This window comes from Rousettus aegyptiacus, unplaced genomic scaffold, assembly GCF_014176215.1.
Source record: "Rousettus aegyptiacus isolate mRouAeg1 unplaced genomic scaffold, mRouAeg1.p scaffold_m13_p_7, whole genome shotgun sequence".
In the NCBI taxonomy this organism is placed as follows: domain Eukaryota; kingdom Metazoa; phylum Chordata; class Mammalia; order Chiroptera; family Pteropodidae; genus Rousettus; species Rousettus aegyptiacus.
In genome coordinates this window covers 28,401,578-28,412,427 of record NW_023416310.1, presented here as the reverse complement: position 1 = coordinate 28,412,427, position 10,850 = coordinate 28,401,578, and positions in this window count along the sequence as shown.

Below are 10,850 nucleotides of genomic sequence, written 5' to 3'. Positions count from 1 at the left end.
TGTACAGACAGCATGGACTTGGGTTCCTGTCTTTGCTTTTCTGACCCTTGGTTTCTTCCTTCATAAAATGAAGGGATTGGCTCAGAGGACCTCTGAGGGCCCTGCCTTTTCTCTGGGACTCTATCTGGGATGGTATGAAATAGGGAACAGCTCTTATGGGTCCCTTTGGTCTTCCCATCCCTGGCCCAGCCTTATATGCTCAAAGAGAGGGACCATGGCCAGGGAATGACAGGAGGGCTCCAAGGAGGCCTGCCTCTGCCCTGCCCCATCTACCTAGATGCTTTCTCTCAGGACACAGAGCAAGGAGGGCTCTCTGAGCCAGTGGGGGCTGAGACTGTCATGCCATGAAGGCAAACCCAGGGATAACTAGGGTGGGATTGAGGGTCCTAAGAGAGGGTCTGGAAAAAGAGGCAGAAGAGTATCCAAGACATTTACCAGCTACCTAGCACGAGGACAATCCTGGTTCCTATCCTTCGCTAGCCTAGGGACTGGAGCTGTCTCGTGCTTGATTTAATCTGCTCTCCAGTATAACATTACGTGGAGCACTGATGGGGCAGCTTGAAGAATTTTTTGTCCAGTAGATTGTTGTGTTTTTTTTTGTTTTTTGTTTTTGTTTTACCCATTCATATCGGAGTCTCAGAGAGCCTGAGAATAAGGAGCAGTTGAAGAGCTGTGAATAGTGGTTACCTGGCTTACTGCTATTGCCAGGAGCCGAGCTACCATTCTAAAGCACACCGTCTGAGTAGGGGGTGATGAGAAGAGTTTCTCTAACCATAACCTTTGGAGTTTCTCCCCTCTCTCTCCCCTTTCTGCTTGCACATGTGTCTCTTCACCCTTTTTCCTTTGTCAGTCTCTCTCATTTCCTCCTCTCTTCTTCTTTCCTCCTTTCTAGGAAGAAAAGCAAAATGACATAGTGGAAAGAGAGCGGCTTCGGAGCAGGCAGTTTTGACCTCGGCGAGAGCCTCAGGCTTCTAATCTTAGAAACTGGGATAATGATATCCTAACCCCGCCATTGCTGGATAGATTAAATAGGATAACATATACAAAACTTCAGGCAGCACATAGAACAGTGTTAGGAAAAGGCGGCAAATACTATTATTTACTCAGAATATCAACTGAAATTTGTCTTAAAAGATTAGTTGTATTTAATTAACATTTTTTTCCATTCTTAATAAAAATCAGGTAGTTTAAGCTTTCTTTCCTCCTCGCTCCCATAACATTGAGTAATTATGCTCAGGTAGATTGCTCTCTGTTTCCTTGTGGCTTCTGGGTTTCCCTCTTTGTGTCTACAATCCTAGAAGCAAAGAGGACTCTCACACTGGCGCTGGCCACACCCCCTGGGTCTCTGTCCTAATGGGTAAGGGTGTGGCAGAGGGGCTTTCCTGTCTGGAACGTGTCTCAGAGGAGAGCTTTAACGTTCATCTTGTGGGTCTAAGGCCACACACTCAAGATGGCTCCTACCAAACAAACAAACAAACAAAACCAAGCCTAGCAAACAACGGTTCAGGGGCTAATTCGTCGCTTTATATGAAAGCTTCCACTTTCTAGGAGAAACTTTTTACATTCCAGAAGGGTTTTCCTCCCACATCATTTTACATAGCTTCTTCATCTGTGCCAGTCAGGATTTGGTCAGAAAGAAAGAAGCCACTCTAGATATCCCAAATACGCAGCATTGTAGCACTGGGGATTTCGGGGCTTTCATAACTGACAGGAGGGCTGGATGAGGGCAGGTCAGGGGAACCCATCAGATCCCACAAAACAGGGAAGCGCCAGGATTTGCAGAGAAGATGCTGAGATCATCCCAGGCACTATCGGCACCGGAATGGGTAACTTGCAGGAGCTCCCCGGAGGCTGTGGTAAAGCCCACACTCGCCCGTGCCAATCCGGAGAAGGAGGGCTTCTCCTGTTCAGCCTTCCGAATCCAGGACAAGTGCCTCTGCTGTCAGAAGCTGACTTAGAACCACTCTGGCAAGGAATGCAGGGGACTGATGACCCCAGGGTTCTCCCCTGGAAGCAGAGGAATGTGCAAAACTAAGTGGGGTGCTGTGGTCCTGGCCAGGCTAGGGGACCGGCACCCCTTCCAGTGCATCCTTTCCTGTCTTTTTAGCCGAGTAGCCACCCCCCATTCCTTTGGCTACACTTGGTAGGAACAAGGGGTTCATAAACCACTGTGCCAAGGAAGCAGGGAAAGAGTGGAACTGGGAGGAGATATGGACCAGATTTGTGGATGGATTTGCTGTGGGGAATATGAGAAAGGGAGGAGTCCAGGATGGCTCATGGGGTGCTGACACCATTCACTAGGACCAGGGCAAAGGAGGATAAGTATGTGAGGAAGGCAAAGCTGGAGGGCCGATGCATGATGGGAGTGTGGCAAAAAGGGCCCAAGACCTGTGGAGACCCCAAGAAAGTGATGACATGAGGTTTCTGGGGAAATGGTGGTATTATCAGTGACAGCATACACTGTTATTTTGATGTGTTTTATTTTCACACCTTTATTGAAATATAATTCACATAGCATATAATTTACCCATTTAAAGTTTACAATTTAATAGTTTTTAGTATGTTCATAGAATTCTGCAACTATCACCACAATTAATTTTACAACATTTTTATCACCCCCTCCACAAAGAAATACTATATCCATTAGCAATCATTCTCCATTTTCTTCTGAACCCCCCAGTCCTAGGCAACTACTAGACTATTTTCTATCTATATAGATTTGCCTTATCAATATTTGGCCCTTTGTCACTGGCTACTTGCATGCAGCATAATATTTTCAAGGTTCATCCATGTTGTAGCATTATTAGTACTTCACTCCTTTTAATTGATGAATAATAGTCACTGTATGGGTTTATCGCATTTTATTTACCCATTCAACAGTTGATAGACATTTAGGTTATTCCATCTTGGAGATGTTATGAATATAGCAGTTATAAACATTCACGTACAGTTTTTGTGTGGACATATGCTTTCATTTCTCTTTAGTACATACTGAAGTGGAATTTCTGGGTTGAATGGGAACTGTATGTTTAACTTTGAGAAACTGTCAAACGGTTTTCTAAAGTGACTGCACCATTCTGAATTCCCTCCAGCTATGTATGAGGGTTTCATAGCCTCACTAGAATTGTTTATTCATCTTCTTTATTATATTCATACTAGTGGGTATGAAGTGGCATCTCATGCAGTTTTGTGATTTAGATTTTCACTTCCCTAATGCTTAATGACATCAAGCATCTTTTCATTTGCTTGTTATCCATCTGCATATCTTCTCTGGAGAAATGTCGATTTGATCCTTTGCCCATTTTTATATTGAGTTATCTATGCTTTTATTTTATTTTTTAATTTTAATTTTTAAATTTAGTTTCAAATATACAGTATGCTGGTTAGACACCCATATAGTTCATAAAACGATCCCCCCAATTGCGCCCTCCCTCCCCTGACCCTCCGCCCAGCCAACATATTGTTAACTGCATTCCCTATGCCGTGCTCCCAATCCCTGTGTCCACCCATCGGCTACTCGTTTGTACTTCTTTAGCCCTTCACCCGTTTCTCCCAGCCTCCAAATCCCCCTCCCCTATGTCTGACACCAAATTGTTCACCATATTTGTAAGTCTGTTTTCAATTAGTTTGTTCTTTTTATTCCTTAGATTCCACATATAAGTGAAATCATTTAGTGTTTATCTTTCTCTGTCTGACTTAAATACCTTCTAGGTCCATCAAAGCACTATCTTTTTCCATCGCCATCCTTTTCACATGTAGGGGTCTTGTTTTCTTATCCTTTCAGCCACTCTTTTCTTTTGATTGGAGCTCTTAATTCTTTTCCATTTAAGGTACTTATTGATAGGAATGTAGTTGTTACCATTCTTTATTCCTGTTTTGATACATGTTTTTTCTTCTTAAAGAAGTCCCTCCAACATTTTCTGTAATACTGGCTTGGTGGTGATAAATTTCTTTAGCTTATTTTTGTCTGGGAAGCTCTTTACCTGTCCTTCAACTCTAAATGATAGTTTTGCTGGATAAATTATTCTTGGTTGTAGATCCTGGGTCTTCATCCTGTTGAATATATATATATATATATATATATATATATATATATATATATATATATATATATATTTTTTTTTTTTTGGCCAAGCCTTTCTGTCCTGCATAGTTTCTTTTGAGAAATCAGCTGCCAGTCTTATGGGTATTCCCTTATAAGTAATTATTTGTTTTTCTCTTGCTGCTTTTAAGATTCTTTCTTTGTATTTAAACTTTGGCATTTTAATTATGATGTGCCTTGGTGTGAGCCTCTTTGGATCCCTGATTTTGGGGATTCTCTGAGCTTCCTCGGGTTTTGTGTCCATTTCCTTCACCAGGTTAGGGAAATTTTCCATCATTATTTCTTCAAATAGCTGTTCAACATCTTGATTTTCTTTAGTTACGCTGATCAGACGAATATTTGGAGCCTTAATAATATCCCATATCCTCCTTAAATTACTTTTATAGTTTTGGCTTCTTTTTTCTTGCCATTCTGATTGAGTGTTCCGATTGGGTATCTTGTCCTCTAGATAGGGCATTTGATCCTTTTCTTTATTCACTTTGTTAATTTCTTTGTTTGTTCTATTTAATATACTTCTCATCTCAGATAATGTATTCTTCATTTCAGACTGGTTCCTTTTTATAATTTCCATTTCCATTTTTATGTTGCCTTTTTTTTTTTTCATCTCTTTGTTGAAGTTCTCACTGAATTTATCTACACTTCCCAAAAGGTCATTGAGCATCGCTATAACCAGTGTTTTGAACTCTGCATCTGTTAGATTACTTGACTCCATTATATCTGGATTTCTGTTCTGTTCTCTTATATGGTTTCTGCTTCTTTGTCTTCCCATTTTGGCTTCCTTTCCATGTCTGTTTTTGTGTACTAAGCAAAGCTCCTAAGTTTCCCAGTCTAATTAGTGTGGATTTGTGAGGTAGGTGTCCAGTGGCACAGTCCTGAGGGGGGTTCAGCTACAGACCAAATTTATCCCTAGCCTGTGCCCCTCCAGGACCACCTGTTAAGATTCAGCAAACAATCCACAGATACTGTGCTTATAGTTGCCTCAAAAGACCACACCAGAAACCGAGGCCAGCTGCCTCCAGTGTGAGTCCAGGTGCTGCTCAGCAAGGACTACCAGACTCGCTGAGGCTATAGCAGGATGTGGCTTGGATGGAGCCATGAGTTGGGGGAGACAGGGTTTCAGGGAATCCTCTGGGCAGAGCGGCCTCTGTTATCCAGTTTGATGACATCACGGCTATGGCGGCTCTGTGTTGGTGCACTGAGAGCGAGGAGGGCTCAACAGGGAACAATGGATACTGCTGGCACCCCTGTGCAGAATGAGTCTCGCCTCAGCCCTCGCTCCAACGATGTCTCCCTGTAAGTCCTCAGTGTACCCTGCGCACAGCCGAATCGGCACTGGTGCTCAGAGTGAACAGGTCTGTCACCGCGAAAATCTGCTCACAGACGTGGCTTCTTTAAGAAGCATCTGCTGCTGCCGCCACCTCCATCTCACTTAGCTGCTTGGGACTGGGCGGCCCCACGTCCTCGCCCAGTCCTACCTTCTACCGTCGCAGAGTGTTTTCTTGGTCTTCTCCCTAGTTGTATGGCTTGTTCCTCTAGATCCCAGGCGATTTTCCTTGCTGTTGCTGCTCCTGGTTTCCATCACTGCTTTGATTTGGTCGCCAGAGGGATGAACAGAGCCTCTATCATCTACGCAATTATTTTTTCTCCTCTATTCTTTTATTTTGTGAATTATAAGTGTTCTTTATATGTACTGGATGCAAGTCCCTTATCAGATACATGATTCACAAATATTTTATCTCACTCTGTGGGTTGTCTTTTCACTTTCTTGATGGTATTCTTTGTAGTACAATTAAAATATTTTTATCATATATAAATAAATAAAAACAGCTTTATTGAGGTATAATTTATGATTTATAAAATTCACTACTTTAAATATGCAATTCAATGATTTTTTAAGTTAGTTTACAGAGTTGTGTGTCACCATAACCATCATCATAATTTAGTTCTAGAACATTGTCACTATCCCCAGAAAACACTCGTGGCCATTTGCAGTCAATTCCTGTTATACTGCCTGCTATAGCAAGCCACTATAGATTTGCCTATTTTGGATATGACTTAAAAATGGAATTGTATAACATGTGGTCTTTTGAAAATGGCTTCTTTCACTCAGCATAATGTTTTTAAGGCTTATCAACGTTATAACATGTATCAGTAGTTCATTCCTTTTTAATTGCTGTCTAGTATTCCATTGTTTATCCATTCACTAGTTGATGGACATTTAGGTTATTTCTAGTGTGGAGCTATTATGAATAATGCTGTTACGATCCAATATAATTGTCTTAGATAACTCGGGCTGTCATAACAAAACACCATAGACGGGGTGTTTTAAACAGAGATAGTTATTTCTCAGTTCTGGAGGCTGGGAAGTCCAAGATCCAGATGTTGGCAGATTTGATTCTTGGTAAGAATTCTTTTCCTGGCTTGTTGATGGCTGCTGTGTCCCTGTTCCCTCACATGGCAGAGAGTAATTTGGGCTTTCTCTTTTTATAAGGGCACAAATCCCATCATGGGGCCCCACCGTCATGATCTCATCTAAATCTATTACCTCCAAAAGTCCATATTTTCAAAAACCACCACATTGGGGGTTAGGACTTCAGCATATGATTTGGGGGTAGGGGGACAGACAAACATTTAGTCTCTAATAGTAATATCGATATGATTAAATTTACATCTACCATTTGCTATTTGTTTTTGATATGTCTATTTTGTTCCTTTGCTTCTCCCTTATTGCCTTCTTTTGTGTTAAATAGATATTCTTCTAGCATACCATTTAAATCATTTTGTTTGTTTTTAAACTGTGTTTGTTGAGTTATTTTCTTAGTGATTGCTCCAGGAATTACAATATGGATATTAACTTATCACAAGATAGGAGGATATTTGACATTTTTTTGATAATTTTTTAGCTTGAACTATTTAATAATTTAATATGTAATAAATAATTTTATTTAAATATTTAATATCATTATATTCAACTTATATTAATTTAAATTATTAATTAAATCAATTTAATAAATATTTAATAAATGATAAATTTTAAATTATTTCCTATTTAGGCATTTGGTATATGGTCTCTTTTCACATCCCTTCCCCAGGCCCTGCACAGGTTGGGGACAGACCTGTCTTTCTTATATTTGTATGCATATATTTTTTTCCCATAGTTATATTCATAGTATGAATTATGTTATTATGAATACTATCATTCTATATCCTATATACATTTTAAACTTAACATTTTGTTGTAGCATTTTTATATGTCATAAATCTTTGCGAACTTCTTTCATAAAAGCTGCATTGTATTTCATTGAGAGAATAGGGCAGACTTTAGTTTACCATTACTTTGCTTTAGACATTTAGGTCATTTTCAACTTTAAGCTTCTTGTTTGTTTTTTTAAGACCACAATGAGCATCTTTATGCACCTGACTCTTTTCATGTTTTTGAATCTTTAGTATAAATCCTGAGTGGTAGGATTACTCTGTTGAAGAGAACCAATATTTTTCCAGTTCTTGGTATCTTATCACTGTATTATTATCCTTGAGAATTGTTAAGATGTAATTGTTATCACACCTGCATGAGCACTGAGTGTCAACCAAAATATTTTTCTATTTAACTTTGCATTTCTTTGGCTATCAGCTAAGCTGGACATTTTTCTATAAATGTTTACTAGTTATAATTTTATGTGAATTGCTTCTTCTTTCTTATGTAAAATGCCCCTTGCCTATTTATATAAAAAAACTCTTTGTTTTTAAACTATCAGTTTGTATGAGTTCTGTATGTAATATTCTCTCCTCAAAACTTTTTAGGAAGGAGGCAGAGTCTAAATAAATAAAAAGAGACAATAATCTTTTATCTCCCTTATTTGCTGTCAATATTTCTCACCACTTTCCCCTTTTCAGTCATTTTTTTTTTAATGTAAAACTTTATGTTTTTCTGTAGTCAAACCTGCTAGTCTTTTCTTTGTGATTTCATCAATGATTTCCAAGTTTAATAAAAGACATTCTCCCTCCAGAGATTTTATAAATGTTTAATTCGTTCTTCTAGTTTTCCTAGGTTTTAAAAAAGTATGTGACTCTCTAATCTCTGTAAAATTTCTCTGTGAAAACTTCCTCTGGTCTGAGGAAGTCTCATTTCAAAGCATGTTTCTCAAACTCAGCGATTTCCTTCTCTGGTTTCTTACTTGTGTGGGAACTTGGGGTCTCAGCCTGACCACTACCCACAGGCCACCTGTCTCGAGGGATGGAGGGTGTAACACAAAATCAGAACTTGCCTCTTGACCTAAACCCACATCTGAGGTGGCAGCACAAGGTGGCATGACTTGGAACTTGAGTTTGATGCCCCCTGGCTGTGGACCCTCAGCCTCCCATTCCTCTTCTGCAAAATGAGCCAAAGAGCTCTGACTGACAGAGCCGCTGTGAGGATGATAGGACATGAGATACAGAAAGTTCCAGAACACTGCCTGGTCCGTCATGGATCTCTCAGGGCTCTGCCTTTCCATTGACTTGGCTCCTGGGTTCCATGTGGTGTTCAGAGGTGTTCCTGAGCCTTACTCACTGTGCAGTGTGGGCTGCCTATCAGAACAGATAAGTGTTTACTTCCTTAGATGAGAAAGGAAGGTTAGAAGGGTTAGATGGCAGAGTAGCAGATACTCTTGACTGCTCTGATATACTGTGTCCTCCAGTATCACTCTGCCTCATTGTACCTCAGCTTTTCCGCTTCCTCAAAATATAAAATGAAGCTAATTGTCTTTATTGGTCTTTACTGCTGAGGAGTTACTTGACGATCAAATGAACGACTCTGAAAAAGGCCATGGAAAAATCCAGAGGCAAGGCAGAGTCCCCATGGGCCGCTCTGTCCACTCCTCCCTCAGCTTGGACACAGACGAAGCCTTGTGTTAGCTCTGCGAGGCTCCCCACCCTTGCTCCCCAGGAAAACCACGCGGAGACTCTGTGAAGGCCCCTTGTGCCTGTGGCTCACCAGGCAGGAAGCCCAGGGCTTGGCTGAGGCTCCAGGAAGCAGAGTGTGGAGGTGAGCCGCACTCAGGCCCAGCTGTGTTCAGCTTGGAGCAGCTTCTGAAGATTCAGAGGGCCAGGGTGATGAGGAACCTTAGGTTTACCCAGGCCAGCCCTGTTTCATAGTTGTGGAAGTTCAGAGGGAGCCAGTTAGCAGCAGTGTTAGAACTTGGGCCCTTCCACTTGGCCTCTGCTGCTGCAGTGGCCTCCTTGGGAAGGGCTCCCCTGAACTTTCTGGAAATTTTTTTGCAATCTGATGACATTTTAGCAAAATTGTATGATGTTAGTGAATCAGAGCGCTTTGACAAGCATGGCAAAGCATGAAGAATAAGATGCCTCATAGTCCTGAGGGAGTTTCCTGAGAGTAGAATTTTCCAGGAAGGGAAAGAAGCGCTTTGAGCAGGAGTTTGGTTTTATTGGAGCAACTGGAAGAACTGGGGGGCAGTGGCTGGAGGCAGGCAAAGGTGCTGTGGAAATCTGATGCCAGCACTCCACCCTGGTAGTTTGGCATTTAAAAACAAAATCACTTTCCCTTGTAGCATGTTTTAGGTTTGAGGGACTAGTAATGGGTCTCAAACCTGGCTGCACATTAAAATCCTCTGGGATGCTTTTAAAATCCCGATGCCCAGACCAAACCCCAAACCAATTATAGGGAGTCTCTTGGGATAGGACTTAAGCATCAGTGTTCTTAAAGTACCCAAGGGAATTCTAATGAGCAGTCAAGGTCAAAAACCACCAGCCCCTGCATTGCTTTGCCAGCTAGTTTGTGAATCTAAAATTCATAAACACGTGGGGCAAATGCGTAATCCTGTTCACCACATGCCTTGTCCACAGGGAGACCATAGGGAGAGATTTCAGTTTTCTTCTCCATCCCCCACCACACCAACCCAATCTTACTTCCTGTCAGGGCCCTGCCAAGGCCTACCTGCTCTACGAGGCTGTCCCAAATCAGGGTTATTTATTTCTTCCAAATCCCTACGAAATCACTGGGCCACTGACTTGATTAGGGACCCAGGGCCAGCCTGCGAATCTTCCCTATGCCTGTTTCATGATGTGGGTTGTTATTTCTGCTTTCAGTCATGTGTATATTCTCTGCCCAACTAGATGGTAAGCTCCCCAAGGGCAAGACCCCCATAATTTCCCTTTTTAGAAGCCCTGGGCTGCCCAAGAGTCTTCAGTTAAGACCTGTTGTCTAGGAGCTGAATGAATTCCTTGGATCTACCTGGGTCACACTCAACGCATTAATTTTTGACAAGGACTCTGGGAAATTGTCATTACTATTATTATCATTATTTTTTAATCTTCATTTTATGATGAGGAAAATGAAGTTCAGTGAGGTAAACAGTTCGTATAAAGTTACAGATAGAGGAAGTGGCAATACACCAGATCTATAGGGCTTCCTTTGGGGTTCTGCTAACACTAGTAAGTCCCCAGAGCAGGCAGGACCTGCCTGGCGGCCAAGCCTGGAGACCGTCTCCTGGAGAAGGCCTGACCTGCCTGTGGGGAGGCCATCTGTGAAGAACTATTTCGTTTCCAGTTCCTCAGACTGGGGAGAGGATGTAACTGGGTGTTACAATGGAAGTTTCTTTTGAGATCTTAAGATGATATATATCAACTCCCAGATTCGCTGGAGCAAAATGCAGATTTTATAGGGAGACATTTTTAAACTTGCCTAATGAAACTTACAGCCCTTCTCATGGTTGAAGGTCAGGTTTTTGAAGATTAATGGGAGATTTTGGGG